We start from the raw sequence: 14,483 nt of genomic DNA, 5'->3' as shown, positions 1-14,483 counted from the left end.
TCCCTTCCTCCACTACAGCCCATCATCAAATAATGACCCAGAGGATTGCAAATTACCTTTGCTCCTTGCGGTTGCTGGAGTATTGTCCCAAAGAGAGTAGGTAGAGTGTCTCGCGCGCTTCGGGATGCCTGGATGGAAGGGATCGCCGGGGAAGACGGACAGCTGCATGAAAGAAAACCGACTGTGGGAGGATATAGGACTTAGGTTATCCAGAAAGGATGCCTGCAAGGTGAAGCTGGGGTTATTATAGTGAGGGGCCCTTTAAGGAAGAGAGAGAATATGAACCAAGTTTTAAAGGGTCTCTATGGGGAAAACGGGGGAGAGTTGGTAGAGACTTAACTTACCCGGTGTTCTATTTTTGGCAAAAGTGACCTTTCAGCTTAATCATCAAGATATGAAAGATGCTGACCACCCTATGCTTTTAACCCCAGCGTTTGGGAGGCAGAGCTAGGCTCTGAGTTCTAGGTTAGCCTGCTCTACATAGTGAGTTCAAGGACAGCCTGAGATACATAGTGAGATTCTGTCTCAAAGACACCCACCCCACCCCACCCCCCAAAAAAGGCCTTTCTTCTCTTATGGCTTCACAGCTACTTAAACAAATAAACAGAACTTCTGATGAGAGTCTTCCAGGGCAGAAGGGAAGGCTCTTGTAAGCGTAGCCATTGAGCATGGTGATTAGAGTTGTCTTGGTGGATTACAGACGATACTGAGATTGCAAAAGTAACAGGAAGTACCTGACTATATTCCTAGATACTGAACTGTTAACTGCTGAGCCCTCAAATAATAGTTGTTTCTTGATAGACTGGACATGAATCTCCTGCGTCCATATATAATACACAGGTGTTCCTAAGAATCCTTCCTGTAGGGTTGGACTCTGCCCTCTAGGGTAAGGGAAAGGTGGAGCCAGAGGGTTTTCTTTTGTGGAGGAATAGGTGTCACACTTGATATAGCACCTAGACACCATCTATGTTTGGTTGGACAACTAGATTCTGTGTGAGGAACTGGTGAAATAGCAAGGGACTCCTGCTATTAGGGTATCTCATGCTAGAGATTACTGGGAAAAGAGGCCATTTTAATAGTATATAGTGGGGCGGGGGTGAAGATTGGAAAGTCAGAAAAGATACTGGAAGAAAGTTTGACTCGAGTTTAGCTACCATGAGTAATTTTCCTGGGAAAAAGAGTTTCCACATATCTTTAAAAGTATATTAGTGGTAGAACAGTAGCATGTGCAAAGGCCCTAGGTTCCCTCCCCAGCCCCACACGGGCATATCCTACCCCCTGACAACTGACAACAGGTGCTTTGTGAAGAGGAGTCAGCGTTATTTATCTGGTGACTAATTTTATGAGTAATATATGGTGTTAGTTTCAGAAGACCTCAAGAAACATAAACAGTGGGGTTTGTATTCTCTGCTAGAACATCGCTTCTGTCACTAGTTATTTTTCCTACGTGTTACCAGAGCATTTTCATCATATTGATTAAGTACATTAGATGTCTTTAAGCCTCATAGTTCTTATTGATTGAAGCAATTCAAAGAATATATTAGAACCAGAAAAATGAAACAGCCACGGATGGCACATTATATTGTGTTATTCCAGTTTGCTTCCCCATTTCTGTTGGGGTTTTTTTGTTTGTTTGTTTCATGCTGTTTTGTTGCTATGTCTTTTCTAAAGCCCTGTGCTCTATTAACTTTCTTTGACACTGTGTAGTGCTTACGGTATGCCAAGAACTTTACAAAGATACAGTTCTAAAAATAACCTTATGAGGGCAATTTTACAGTGTGGGAAACGGAGGCACAGAAAGCATAGGTATTTGAACATAACTAATATGTAGCACATAACTAATATGTAGCAGAGGCAGGATTTGAGTGGAGGCTTTGTGGCTCCCAAATGTCACCTTCTGTAGCCTCTCACAAACTCCATGTCATCTACCAGGGGACTTAAAGCAGAACGCTCATGTTTGTTACGGGGCTGGTACTATCCTGCCCCCTATCCTGTAAAATACTGCTCAATTTCAATTAATCAATTTTTGATGGTGGTGCTGGAGGCTCATGAGTCCTGGGAAAATGTACTGTCATTGAGTTATGTCCCTAGGCCACAGATTTAGTTCCAAAAGCAAGGATGGATGTTCTAGCATGAATTTACTTCTCTTGAATCCTCTTTCTAGAGAAGAACACAGAATGTGATTAAGTCCTGTCCCTGTTTAATTCACTTTATCAGATAAAGGACAAAGTTATGTACAAGCTAAACTCCAAATAGCTAAGAAGAGAGCCTTCCAGAGCAGAATCTGGTATATTTGGAATGAAGGGAAGGGTTGAATGTATAATTTGCGTGCTTAGAGAGCCAAACATTTAGGAAATATCCTAATGCCTTTGAGTACCTGAAGTTCTCATGGACCGAAAAGCATGAAGAATTAGGCACTTGCTTAAAAGTTTAGGATTTACTATATATAGCTGAGGAGTCCAGGCCCTTGAGCTAGTACATGAACCAGATAGTAAAATGAAGTACTCAATTGAGCTGGTTGGTAATTAGGGCTGTAATAAGGTGCTAATTGTTCAGGTTAAGCACCAAGTACAAGAGGGAAAAGAGCAGCTGCTAACAGCAATAACATGTAAAGTAGAAGTAAATATGTCCCACCCACCGGAGTTCATTAAAGCTATAAAAGCTATTTAGCAGAAGAGCCTGGGGCAGTGCCATGAACTCTTAGAAACTCAGCAAGGGGGTGTTTGCTAAGGATCTGCTTCCTTTGCACACTTTGCATTTGTCCTGCCTGGGCCTTATTTATGAATACTAGATAACCTTTCCTAATCTAACCATGGATCTGCATGTCTTGTCCCAGATCTTGTGGCTTGGGACTATAGTGATGGAAAAATTGATAGCAATACATGAGCCACACTTATTTCCTACTAGAGGAAGGCCCCTCCATGTTTCATGTTAAGAGGCTGGCCAGTCTGATTTTGAGGTCCTGTGTGAGAAAATGAGTCACACATCCCAATTTCCAGGTATACAATACACCACCCTAAGAGCTGTGCTCAAAGACTGAGTCTAAACTGAGGATAATATTTCAGTATTGACCTAGAAGGGAAAGGAGGTTGACACCATGCAGCCTCTAGTTACACTTTTGAAAATCGTTTGCTTTCCTCTTGGGAAATTTCCTGAGTCACTTAGCCAAGTTACTCCTGGCGGTCAGATGCGAAGGCAAGAGAGCTGGAGGCAAATGTTGATGCTTTCATCATCCCAGCCCTTTGCAGGGAAGTTAGGAAGTCATATTTTTGTAGTCTCCTGAGACCCGTGGCCTTCAGAATTCACAAATACTTGAAGTCTTTGGATTTTTTTTCGATGACTAAGGACATTGATTATCTCCCATTCAGGATCAGGGGTGTGGGAATACCTTGGGTTAGTTTAGTCTCTTACCTTACAACAGTTTAGTGCCCTAGCCACAGTCCTGCTGTAGTAAACCTTGGCAAATTTGATCCTATTTCCAGGCCAAGTCAGTAGCAGGGAATCCAGAAAGACGGGTTGGTTAGGTAGATAAGGATCTGTGCTGTGCAGACTCCTGGGCTTCAGTGTGCCCTGGGCGTTGTTGCTTGCTTTGTGTCTAGAACATTTTAGCCCCACTTTATTCCACACTTCTTTCTTGCTAATTTGTAAAACTCATACCAATTCTGGACGTACAAAAGATTTAAATATTGTCTAGACAGCTCAGTGGGTAAAAGTTCCAACCAAATCTGACAACTTTGAGTTTGACCTCCAGAACTCACGTAGGAAAAAAAATGACTCCCACAAGTTGTCCTTTGACTTTTACACATATCATTCATGGTAAGTACGTAAACACATATACTCACTCTCTTTTTCTCTCTGTCTCTCTCTCTCTCACTCTCACAGGTCAGGCAGGAGTGAGACCCTATCTTAAAAAATCCATATATATATGTATGTATGTATATATGTATGTATATTGAAAAAAAAGGGCTTAAAATGCAGTTTAACTTGGAGTGTTTGTTTTTTGAGCCATGTAGCCCTGGCTATCTTGGAACTCTATGGACCAGGTTGGCCTGAAACACAGAGATTCACCTGCTTCTGCCTACCGGGTGCTGAGATTAAAGGAGTGCACCACTCCATTCAGTCTAACTTTGGTTTTTTAAAGACTTCTTACATTTGTGATTTTGTAATATTTAACAGGTTTTCGGTTATTGTTTGCCAACCTGTTTGAGGCAGGCTTATGTACCCCAGGCTGTCCTGGAACTCACTCTGTAGCCTAGGATGTTCTTGACCTTCTGAACCTGTTGCCTAACCTCTCAGATGCTGGGATTACAGGCCTGTGCCACCACACACGGGTTATAGGTGCTGGGGACTGAACCCAGGGCTTTTCAGTTCTGAGCAAACACTAGCAACTGAGCTATACCTCAAACCCTATTTGATGTACTTTGATAACACTATTTAAACTTGTAAAAACTAAAAATGCTTGAGAAAATCTGACACAATTGCTAGTGGGTATCTTTTGATTATTAGTGAAGGGTGGTGCCTTAGGTTTTTACTGCCGTGAAGAGACACTGAGACCAAGGCAGTCTTATAAATGACATCATTTAATTGGGGCTGCATTATAGATTCAGAGGTTCAATCCATTATCCTCAAGGCAGGAACATGGCAGCATCCAGGCAGGCATGGCAGGGCTGAGAGTTCTACGTATTCATCTGAAGGCTAGGATGAGGGTCTTAAAGCCCACACCCACAGTGACACACCTACTCCAACAAGGCCACACCTCCTGATAGTACCACTCCCTGAGCCAAGCATATACAAACCATCACAGATGGGAAGGGGAATTAAGCTTGTAGTTATAAAAGAAAGGAAGAGAAAGAAAAACAGAGACAGAGACAGAAAGAGAGAAAGAGAAAGGAAAGATTGGATTTGGCCCTGACAACAGAAGGTTTCAGGATCTAAAGTAAGGGCCTTTGCAGTTAGCTTCGTATTTGTCACTCTTTATAACCCAAGCACTGGGGAGGCTGAAGCAGGAGGATTACAGGAGTTTGAAACAAGCCCAGATGTTCTCTTATGTTCTCTTGCACATCCTTGGCATAAAGGGAACTATAGTGAAATTTTGGAATTTTGGTTTCTTTAAAAAACACAGAAATATTATATGCTTTGGTTTTAATCCCAGGTTTGGGATATGGAGCTGTTTAAGATTGTTCACAGCCCCTGACCATGATTTGCCTCGTGCTCTCGCAGCCATATGGTTTTGCCAGCCACAGATATTTTCTGGGATTGTATGACATTGGCACTTTTCAGATGGTGTACAAATGCCAGGGCCGTCGTGTTTATGTGTGGGGGAAGTTGTTGGTTGATTGCTATTTTTCTTTTTTGGTGGTCGTTGTTGATTCAGGTTTGTTAAGTAGTTATATGCAAAGAAGAAAGAAGAAGAAATTAGACTTCTTAACAGTGAGGCTCAAACTTGCCCCCGAGGAACTTGATGCTCCTAATCAGCAGGAAGTAGTCTAATGCTGTAATGTCGCTGTCTCCCTTCCTTTCTGTCGTTATCTCTCTCCTGTCTAGTGTTGAGGGGTTCGAAGGGTAGAAAAAGTGTGGAGAAGGGTGGAAAAAAGAAGACCCTACAGAGCAGCAAACACCAGCTAGGAGCAGTAGAGTCTTGAGAGCCAAACTCTCCTCTTGAAGGCTAGTGCAGTTGAAAATTTATTCTTTTTGGTTCTTGCTGGCTTCTGCTTTTAGTCCTTACAAAAATCAGGCCTTTACTTGGGTGATGTCACAGTAGCTTCATGCCTGCACACGGCACAGTGTGAGGCCAGGTGCCATCCTCAGCACCCTCAGGTGGGACCTCTGCTTGGTTTGGCTTTACCTAACATGGGTGGGCTTTCTCAAAACAAGCCGTGTTCAGACACTGGCCCTACAGGAAGATTATAGGGATTCAGTCTTAGGCTAAAGTGTCATGGCCTGCCCACCTACCTCCTCAGTTAGAGCAGGATCTAGCTGCTCTAACTGTTGGCTCAGTGTTCCTCCAGGGCCCATGCGTTTGAACACTGCTACATGGGACCAGTCCCCTCAATACAGCCTGCTCTTCATAACCATGTGAGGTAAGGTGGCCAAACTGTAAGTAATCTAGGACCTTGGTGCCAATATTGATGCCCCTCCCCTGTTTTTGTTTTAGTCACTGGTTGTGGTGATCAGTTAAAGACCAACTTTGGAAGTGGATCCTGTCTTTGTCGCTCCCTGGAGGTGTGAACTTAGCCAGAATTCTGTGTCCATTTCCTCATCTCTCAAGGAAAGAGAGCTTAGTGGCTACAAGATGGAATAGGTTTGAGGATGAGGCAGGCAGCATGGTGCCTGCCAGTTAGTAAACAACAATCAGGAAGAGTCCTAGCCTGATCTTACCTTCATTGGACCTCCCATGTAGCATGAATTAAGGTTTTTGGAAGGTACCCTGAGAGGCAGAAGACGTTCATTGTCAGGTGAGATTGTATACTTGTTTACAAAGGGCTTTTTAGTCTGAGGTTATCTCACCCACTGGTATCTATTCTTATGTAACTAAATCAGTGACTTATTATTGTTGTTAATAGAAAATTTTTTTCCCTGCATTGCAGACTGTCTATAAAGGGTTACTTCAGGGCAGTGGCCCTAGCAGCCAATCCAGATTGCAACAGGTACTGTTGGCCAGTCTCAGAGAATGAATTACCCTTCTCTCTGGTCATTTCAGGTCATTTCATAGACACCCCAACAACTCCTTGAGCTCCATCTCTGAGCTCTGAGCAGTTTGACCCACGTTTGAAAGAAGCCAGCTAGTCTCACAGTGGGCTTCCAGAGGCTTTGCTTCAGAGGCGTGTAAATTGCTTCTGGAGAAGGGATCCTTTATTGGTTTTTCATTTTGCTTTTTTGCTTTGCTTTTTGTTGTTGGGTGAAGGCAGGTGTTGAGGCCCAGGACAGCCTGGTTATAAAGAAACGTCTTTCTATGACACTCTGTTGACCATTTCCAAAAATTGGAAATGTAATGGTCAGCTCATTAGAAAGAAACATTTGGCAGGGTGTAGTGTGGCATATCTTTGAATTTAACATGCAGAGGAGAGGCAGGGTCAGGGGCACAGGAGAGGCAGGGGCAGGGGCAGGGGCAGAGGAGGGGCAGGGGCAAGGGCAGAGGAGGGGCAGGGGCAGAGGAGAGGCAGAGGCAGGGGCAGGGGCAGAGGAGGGGCAGGGGCAGAGGAGGGGCAGGGGCAGAGGAGGGGGCAGGGGCAGGGGCAGAGGAGGGGCAGGGGCAGAGGAGAGGCAGGGGCAGGGGCAGGGGCAGAGGAGGGGCAGGGGCAGGGGCAGGGGCAGAGGTGGATCTTGTGAGTTCAAGGCCAGTCTTCACATAGTGAATTCAAGTCAGCCAGAGAAGTACCGTGAGACCTTGTCTCACAAACAGAGGAAAGACGGTCAGTGTGAAGCAGGGGTAAGAAGTGTGCCTTACCGTTTTCTGGGTTTTGATGAACTTTAATGTAGACAAGGTTTGGGGTACAGATGTGATGTTTACTTTTTTCCTTTTATTTTATTATTTATTCAATGGTAGGCAGAGGGGGATGCGATTCTGACTGTGGAGTTCCCATTAGGCAAGATAGCTAGGTCTGTCTGCCCAATTTGCTCTGTCAGGCTCTGGCCACACCCTTACCTTTGTGGAAAAGTAGTGATTCATTCTGTTACTTTAGTGAAATGTTTCAAACATAGTAATTCATTGTTGATTACTGGATTTTGGAGTCTCATCAAGAAATGGGCTTATATTTATGCATAAGTATGTATCTGTGCCTGATATGGGTGCTAAGAACTGAGTCCAGCGCCTCTGCAAGAGGTAAACACCTAACCCTGAGCACCTCTCCTACTTACTTTCCTCCAAGCCCCATTCATTTCTAAAGCTCCTAGGACCTGGGCCATTCACCTACGAAGTCAGCTTGTGAATAAATGCTTTTGATGATTGATTCTAAAATGGCCTAAAAGAGTTGAATACCAAAAACAGTCTCATTAAACTGTGGAGATTAATGTTAATTCTCAAGGTATATTTCAAGAAAGTTTTGTAAAGATGCCAGACTGTTTGAGATGACATTTTAAGTGACTGCAGGAACTGAGAGTCACTTAACTCTGACAGAAACTAGTTTAAACAGGAATTAAATGTTTAGCATGAGTTTAAAGGGTATAGCAGCCAGGCCCTCTCCTTACAGCATCCATCCTGATGCTAGATTTGCTGGGACTGACCTAGAGCCTCCCATTTAGGAGTTCCTGAAGCTTGCTGATGTGCAGAAATGGATGAAACAGAATCATCTATATAGTTTCTACTTGTAGGGACCAAAAAGGTTTAATCATGATAGCTGTTATTGCATGTATATTTAGATGGTCATTGTCTTTTACTACTGTTAACTTTAGACTGCCTCAAATCCTTTTTCATGCTGTTAAGGAATGCACTTGTGAGTGGGAGAACTAGAGTGGGTGTAATGTTTCAGAAACAAAATCTTCACACAGTGATTTAAAAGGGATTCTAAGGATTCGGAATCAGACCTATCTGAAGTATTTCATGACTTTGGGAGGGGATCTTGCCCTTTGAGAACAGATGAAGTAGAAAGGACCAGGGGTACTGGCTGGGATGAAGATAGTAGCATGTGGGTCTTTGTTCTTTTCACCTAAATATTGAATTTTTATTAATACATTGAGAATTTCATACATACTTACAGTGTATTTTGAGAATTTGTGCGTTTATGTGATGGTCATGCCTTTGGTTGCAAGGACTGCAACCAGATTTTTCTTAGGGCAGGAAGTAGACTGATAGGAATTTACCCCTTATGCAGCCAGTGATCTTCAACCATAACCGTGGTAGCTGGACTCTGCCCATAAATCAAGCAAAGCCTGAGTAGTGGGTCACAGTGGGGAGCCTTCCTTTCCATAGCTGTTCTGAGCCCTGGAGCTTCCCATCTGTGAACAGATGAGTAACATACCTCAAGAAGCAGCTAGCAGTCAAGCCCCAGGAGCTCTGGGCAGCAGGCTCCACTTGATTCAGTTCCTTTGTGCCTGCCTGCCTGCCTGCCTGCCTGCCTGCCTGCCTGCCTGCCTGCCTGCCTGCCTGCCTGCCTGCCTGCCTGTGATAGAAGGACATGCTTGCTGTCAGATACAGTGAATCCTGTGCTGTATACATGGCTCTGTACCAGAAGAAGGTGGTTTAGTTTGAGTTTCTTAAGTACCAATTTCAAATATTTTGGCTTTGGCTTATAAGTCTTTAAGGACATTTTCACCTAATTCCTTACAGTCAGTCTCTCGTCTCGTCTCGTCTCGTCTCGTCTCGTCTCGTCTCTTCTCTTCTCTTCTCTTCTCTTCTCTTCTCTTCTCTTCTCTTCTCTTCTCTTCTCTTCTCTTCTCTTCTCTTCTCTCCTCTTCTCTCTCTTGCAAGCTTGGAGCATTAAGAGTGCTTGCTGTTCTTCCAAAGATCCTGACTTTGTTTCCCAGCATCCATTTCAGGAGTCTCACAGTCGTCTCCTATAACTCCAATTCCAGGAGATCTGATGCCCTCCTCTGGCCTCTTCAGGTATGTCCATGTCCATGCACATACCTACACACAGACTCAGACATATACAATTAAAGACTGGGAGCCGCAGCTCCCAAGTGCCTTCCTCCACTTTAAGCCTCTATGTGTCTTCCTGGGCTTCCAGGGCTTTGTTCCTGGCCTCTCTGGGCCTTGAGTATCTTCCATCAGGTGAGAGTCATTCGCTTCACCTAGTGATTACTAAACATATGGTGGGAGAGCTCCTTTTGATGCTATAAAACAGCCCCAAAGTATAGGTTGCTATAATTAAGGTTAGATAAAAGATCATTTTTCTCAGTCCTTCAATGAAGAATTGGTAGCCACTTAGAGAAACAGAAAACCTAGTATCAACAAAATAGGGCTAGAGTCCGTTGTCTCTTTAAGTGCCCTCCTGAACTCCTTGGCTTCTGGACTTCTCAATTTCATCTGCTTTATCTCTCAACAGCCCAGGTGGCATTGCCATAAGATTGCATGGTCCCTCACAACTCCTCCTTCTCCACCCAACACAGTCTTGTGTGTGCATAGCCTAGATGCCTAGTCTCCCCCTGCCAAGTGTCCAGGCCCTCCTCACCTCTGTCTGTACTTCTCACATTCCACTCTTCATGAGTCCTTACCCTGGGATGGACAAGTCTGCTCATTTTGCTCTGTGCTCATGTGGTTTTGTGATTTTTGTTTTGTTGCTGTTTTCATCCTGCTTACCCTGTGTGGCACTACTTGTTAGTCACCTGTTTGACACCTTCCTTCACTCAGAAACTTTGGATTTGAGCACATAACGAATGCAGCTGGGTCTCAGAGCTCAACAAAATGGGGCTTCTAAGTCAGCCTAGGAAAACAAATGAGCCCAGTCTTCCCCGATGGGAGAGGAGGAACCAAGCAAGGCAGGGTGGTACCCACATTCCTGCCCTCACATCCCAAGGGAGTTTGCAGGGGGGGTGCTGTACAGTTCTTTGCACACAGTGCCTGCTCCTTCAAGATCATGATGAGTTGAGTTGAATAGAGAGAGACAAGGAGAAGGGTAAAGGGGCTAGGAGAGGACCCTGGAGGAGACTACTCCTCTGAAGACATGGCTGGCCTGTAAGGTGTGGTGTTGGGAAAGGGATAATCCTGGGCCTCCCTTAGCTTGAGCATTCAGCTCTACAAGGCTCTGGGGAAGCAAGGACAAGTGAGAGGAGGTGGAGTTTGGCAGAGTTGCTGTTGAGTTATAAGATCAGTCCAAATAAGAAAGGTCTTCATCTGCCTTTGTTGTTGGAAGTCTGAAGAGAACATAGACACCTTTTTTCACATTGGATCCTTTGGTGAGAATTCTGGAATTCTGGTTTCTTTAAAAACACAGAAATGTTATGTTTTCATTTTAATTCCTATGTGCGGGGGTATGGGGCTGCTTTGGACTGTAGCAGCTGACTATGATTTGCCTCATGCTCTTGCAGAGGCATGGTTTTGCCAGCTGCAGATAGTTTCTGTGGTTGTGTGACATTTGGAACTTTGGGAACTTTTCAGAGGTTATATAAATGCTAGGGCCCAAGGAGAGATAGGTCAGTGGTTGGTTGTTAGGAAGGTTGGATTCAGTTAGAAATTGTGCTCAAAGAAGAAACAAGAAGTTAGATTCAGAGATTCCCTCTATCCCTCTTTCTCTCCTTGCTAATGATGGGGTAAAACCGGGGAGGGGAGGGGAGGGGAGGGGAGGGGAGGGGAGGGGAGGGGAGGGGAGGGGAGGGATAAAGAGTGGGAAAAAGAATCCACAGCGTAGCTAAGACCAGCCTACAGGGTCCCTTTGAGGCAGAGGTAGGAGGATTGCCACAGTTCAGGTTGTTGGTTCGAGGGAGAGCCTTTATGGAAGAGAGAGAGCTACTTCCGTCACTCTGGAAAGGCCAGGGAGCCTTGCTTGCACTCTTGGGATAACTGTGAAACTTGGGTATGGGTGGGAAGGCTACCCGTAGCATGGCACTGGCCTCTGGTTTGCCAGGTGGGTCTTTTCCTGATCTTCCCACATCAAGCAGGCTCTTGTCCGCCCCCACAAAGGGCTGGAAAATAGCTCCTTCTGTACACTGTTTGGTCCCAGATAGAACATTCCGGTTTCTTGCGTAAATATTAGTCTACCTACTTCATGGTCCTACTTGGTCTAAGCTTTCTCACCTGAAAAGAAGCAGACCAGGCCTCCCAGCGTTGACTCTGGGATTACAAAGCTCACTGCTTACTAGTGAGCACATGCATTGAGAGGGGCTGCTTGTTGCCAAGTGAGAGACAGGGCTACATGTTACCTGAAGAAACCCTATATCCCTAATGAGTACCCTTCCTTTACCGAGGCCTCTAATAAGATCTTTACTATCCTTGCCAGCTTGCAGTGTACGCAGAGAGCACTGTGTAGACCCCAGAGGTGGCCTTGGTTACAGAAGAGAAGACAGCCACACAAAAGAGATGCTGGAATTATAATGGCCTCCTCAGGTTGTTGGTGGCAACTTTGAAGCCCTAAGACATTGATGTTCCCAGGGTTCACTAAATTGTTCTGGAAGAAATTAATGGTTACTGAGCTAAGGCAGAAGGAGTCCCATCTAGTATGCACTCAATCTCTCTGTTTCTTTTCTCTTAAATTTTATTTTGACATTTCCATTTAATCATCCAAATGGTTGACAGGTGTTTCTGCTTTGAAATAAGTCTCAGTTAACCAGGAATAGTGGTAAATGCTTTTTAACCAGAGGCAGTTGGATCGCTATGAGTTTCAGGCTAGCTAAGGCTACATAGCAAGACAGTGTCTCAATTCCCCAACCTCTTCAAAAAAGGGGACAGGGGGAGAAAGAAATCCCAGTTGCCTGGGAAACTTTGCTTGTGTAGAAGGGCTTATACCTCAGTAAAACAGTGTGCAAGAAATGTTAAGTGTCCTTGACACCATTGCTACATACACAACTGAGAGTAGCAGCTGCTGAAGGGCAGAAGAAGTTAACTACCTGTGTCACTGGGCGTTTATGTTTAGTGGTCTCCCGTTTGTGACAACTACAGCCCATATGATAATTGGAGCACTGGCATGGAGGAGATGAGTGGGGGATGCGCAGTCATGGCAGTGGGGTGTTTGTCACTGACCATCTACACCACAGAGGAAGCTGAGTCACGATGATCTGTTTCTTAGTGGGTGGTGATTGGGTTCAGCAACTTTTCTGTAACGATTCAGAGTAGGTACTGGAGGCTTGCATGTTGATACAGCCCTCACCTTAGCTGGGCAATTCTCTTTGAGCAGGCAGAACCACCAGAGGCAGTCTGTAGAGGTGAGCTTCAGTGTAACTGCTGGAGCACACTCAATGGGAGAAAGCCCGCCCCTGGAGTGTGTTGCTCTTCTGTTGTGGGATATTAGCTATTTATTGGGTTTGATTTGTAGTTGAATAGAATTTAAGGTTCTAGAACCTGCTAGACACAGGTCAGTTCCCAGACATTCCCACTGTCCTGCTTAGTGCTTCTGAAAGTGAACCTACATCTTTTAATGCCTTTATGTTGTTCAGGCAGCAATGAACTGTCACTTTCCTCTGGAGAGCAAGCACAGCATTGCTCAGCTAGAAAATTTTGGTTGATGACCAAGAGCCATTGGGTCACAGCAGAGAAAGTTACTTACTCTGTGTTTGTTGCAACTTTGTTCCCCAGCACTGTGTACCTGCTGTAGGACAGTGCTCTAATTTGTTACTCTGCATGTGGCACATTCTTAGCTACCTGTCTGTCTTGAATCTTATGCTAATTTGGACTGTGCATGATCAGCCTAAGCAACATTTCACTCTATGTTTAGCCTTCCCACTTTCATGACTGCTCTGTTCCAACCATATCTCCCTTCTAAAGGGGAAGAAGGAGGATTAGAGTTTAGGTTAGTGTAATAAAGCCATGAAAACCCAGAGCTTTCAAAAGACCATGGGCTGGGATTGCCCATGGCCATTTCTTCAAATGTAGAGTGACTTGCTCTCCAAAGACTAAGTCACTGTGCTACACGTGCCTTCCCGTGGTTTCTATATCTAGGAATGAGCTGAGCCATCAAATTCTCAGTGAGAATTCTGGTTGGAGTCGCAACAAGTTAGCAGCTGAAGATGAACAGAGGAGGTCTGTTCTCTGTCCTTTAGCCTGTTGTGGATGTATGCGCAATACTGATTCTTAGTTACTTCTCTCCTTTTTTGTTGTTTATTTGTTTAAAGCTTTTTATTTTTATTTTATTTTTTATTTAACCAAGCATGGTGGTCCCACACCTTCAGTTCCCAGGTGGATCTCTGTGAGTTTAAGAACAACCTGGTCTACAAAGTGAGTTCCAAGACAGTCAGGGCTACACAGAGAAACCTTGTCTCAAAACCCAATTTTTTTTAGTAATTATTATTTATTGTTATTAAAGTTAGTATACAAAGTAATGGTTTCCTGATGGCATTGTCATGCTTATTTCACTATACTTTATTCTGATTCATTCCCAGTTCATAGTTATTGTATCTCCAGAGGTCAGTGTTGTAACTGTTAGGAAGAAAGTTGGTTACCCATCACTTTTCCACTAGAATGAATGTCTTTCCAAGAGAATACTTGTGCACAGCCAGTGAGCTATGCAGGATGTTCAACATGAGCCCCGCCCCAAAACCCTCTCGCTCTGGTACCTATAACCCTGGCAGGGGCAGTGCTTCACAGGTGAGGACATAGTGGCTTGGGTAGGAAATACTTTTGAACACACTGTCCAATACCTCTTTGCCCCATCACTCACAAAGAGAGCAGAACTCAGAGCCTCTTGACCTAGAAAGCAAGCCATTTCAGTTCAGTTCTCCCAGATTTAATTTAATGGACTATTTGCCCAGTGGTCTCCCAGTCAGGGAGACTTAGACTCTAGGCCCCCTCCAGCTGCTGCACTGATGTCTGACTTGCCTGCTTTTGGGCAAGTCCTGTCTGGTCTCCTCATTCTCACCTTCGTGTGGAGATTTAGAGAAGGCATACTTGCTTTAGA

The 14,483-nt window shown here is 44.5% G+C and overlaps 1 protein-coding gene across 7 annotated transcripts in view; it reads left to right on the top strand.

The window, feature by feature from the left end:
* Zdhhc3 (zinc finger DHHC-type palmitoyltransferase 3) overlaps window positions 1-14,483 on the top strand; it is a 48,336-nt gene that overhangs the window by 539 nt on the left and 33,314 nt on the right. For 2 of the 7 annotated variants that reach the window (XM_039081312.2, XM_063265312.1), the window contains exon 2: window positions 19-229. The gene's annotated coding sequence lies outside the window, so the exon portion shown is untranslated. 7 annotated transcript variants of the gene reach the window in all.

This window comes from Rattus norvegicus, chromosome 8 (assembly GCF_036323735.1).
Source record: "Rattus norvegicus strain BN/NHsdMcwi chromosome 8, GRCr8, whole genome shotgun sequence".
Taxonomy (NCBI): Eukaryota; Metazoa; Chordata; class Mammalia; order Rodentia; family Muridae; genus Rattus; species Rattus norvegicus.
The sequence above is the reverse complement of the archived record's forward strand: the minus strand, read 5'-3'. Positions and strand labels throughout refer to the sequence as shown.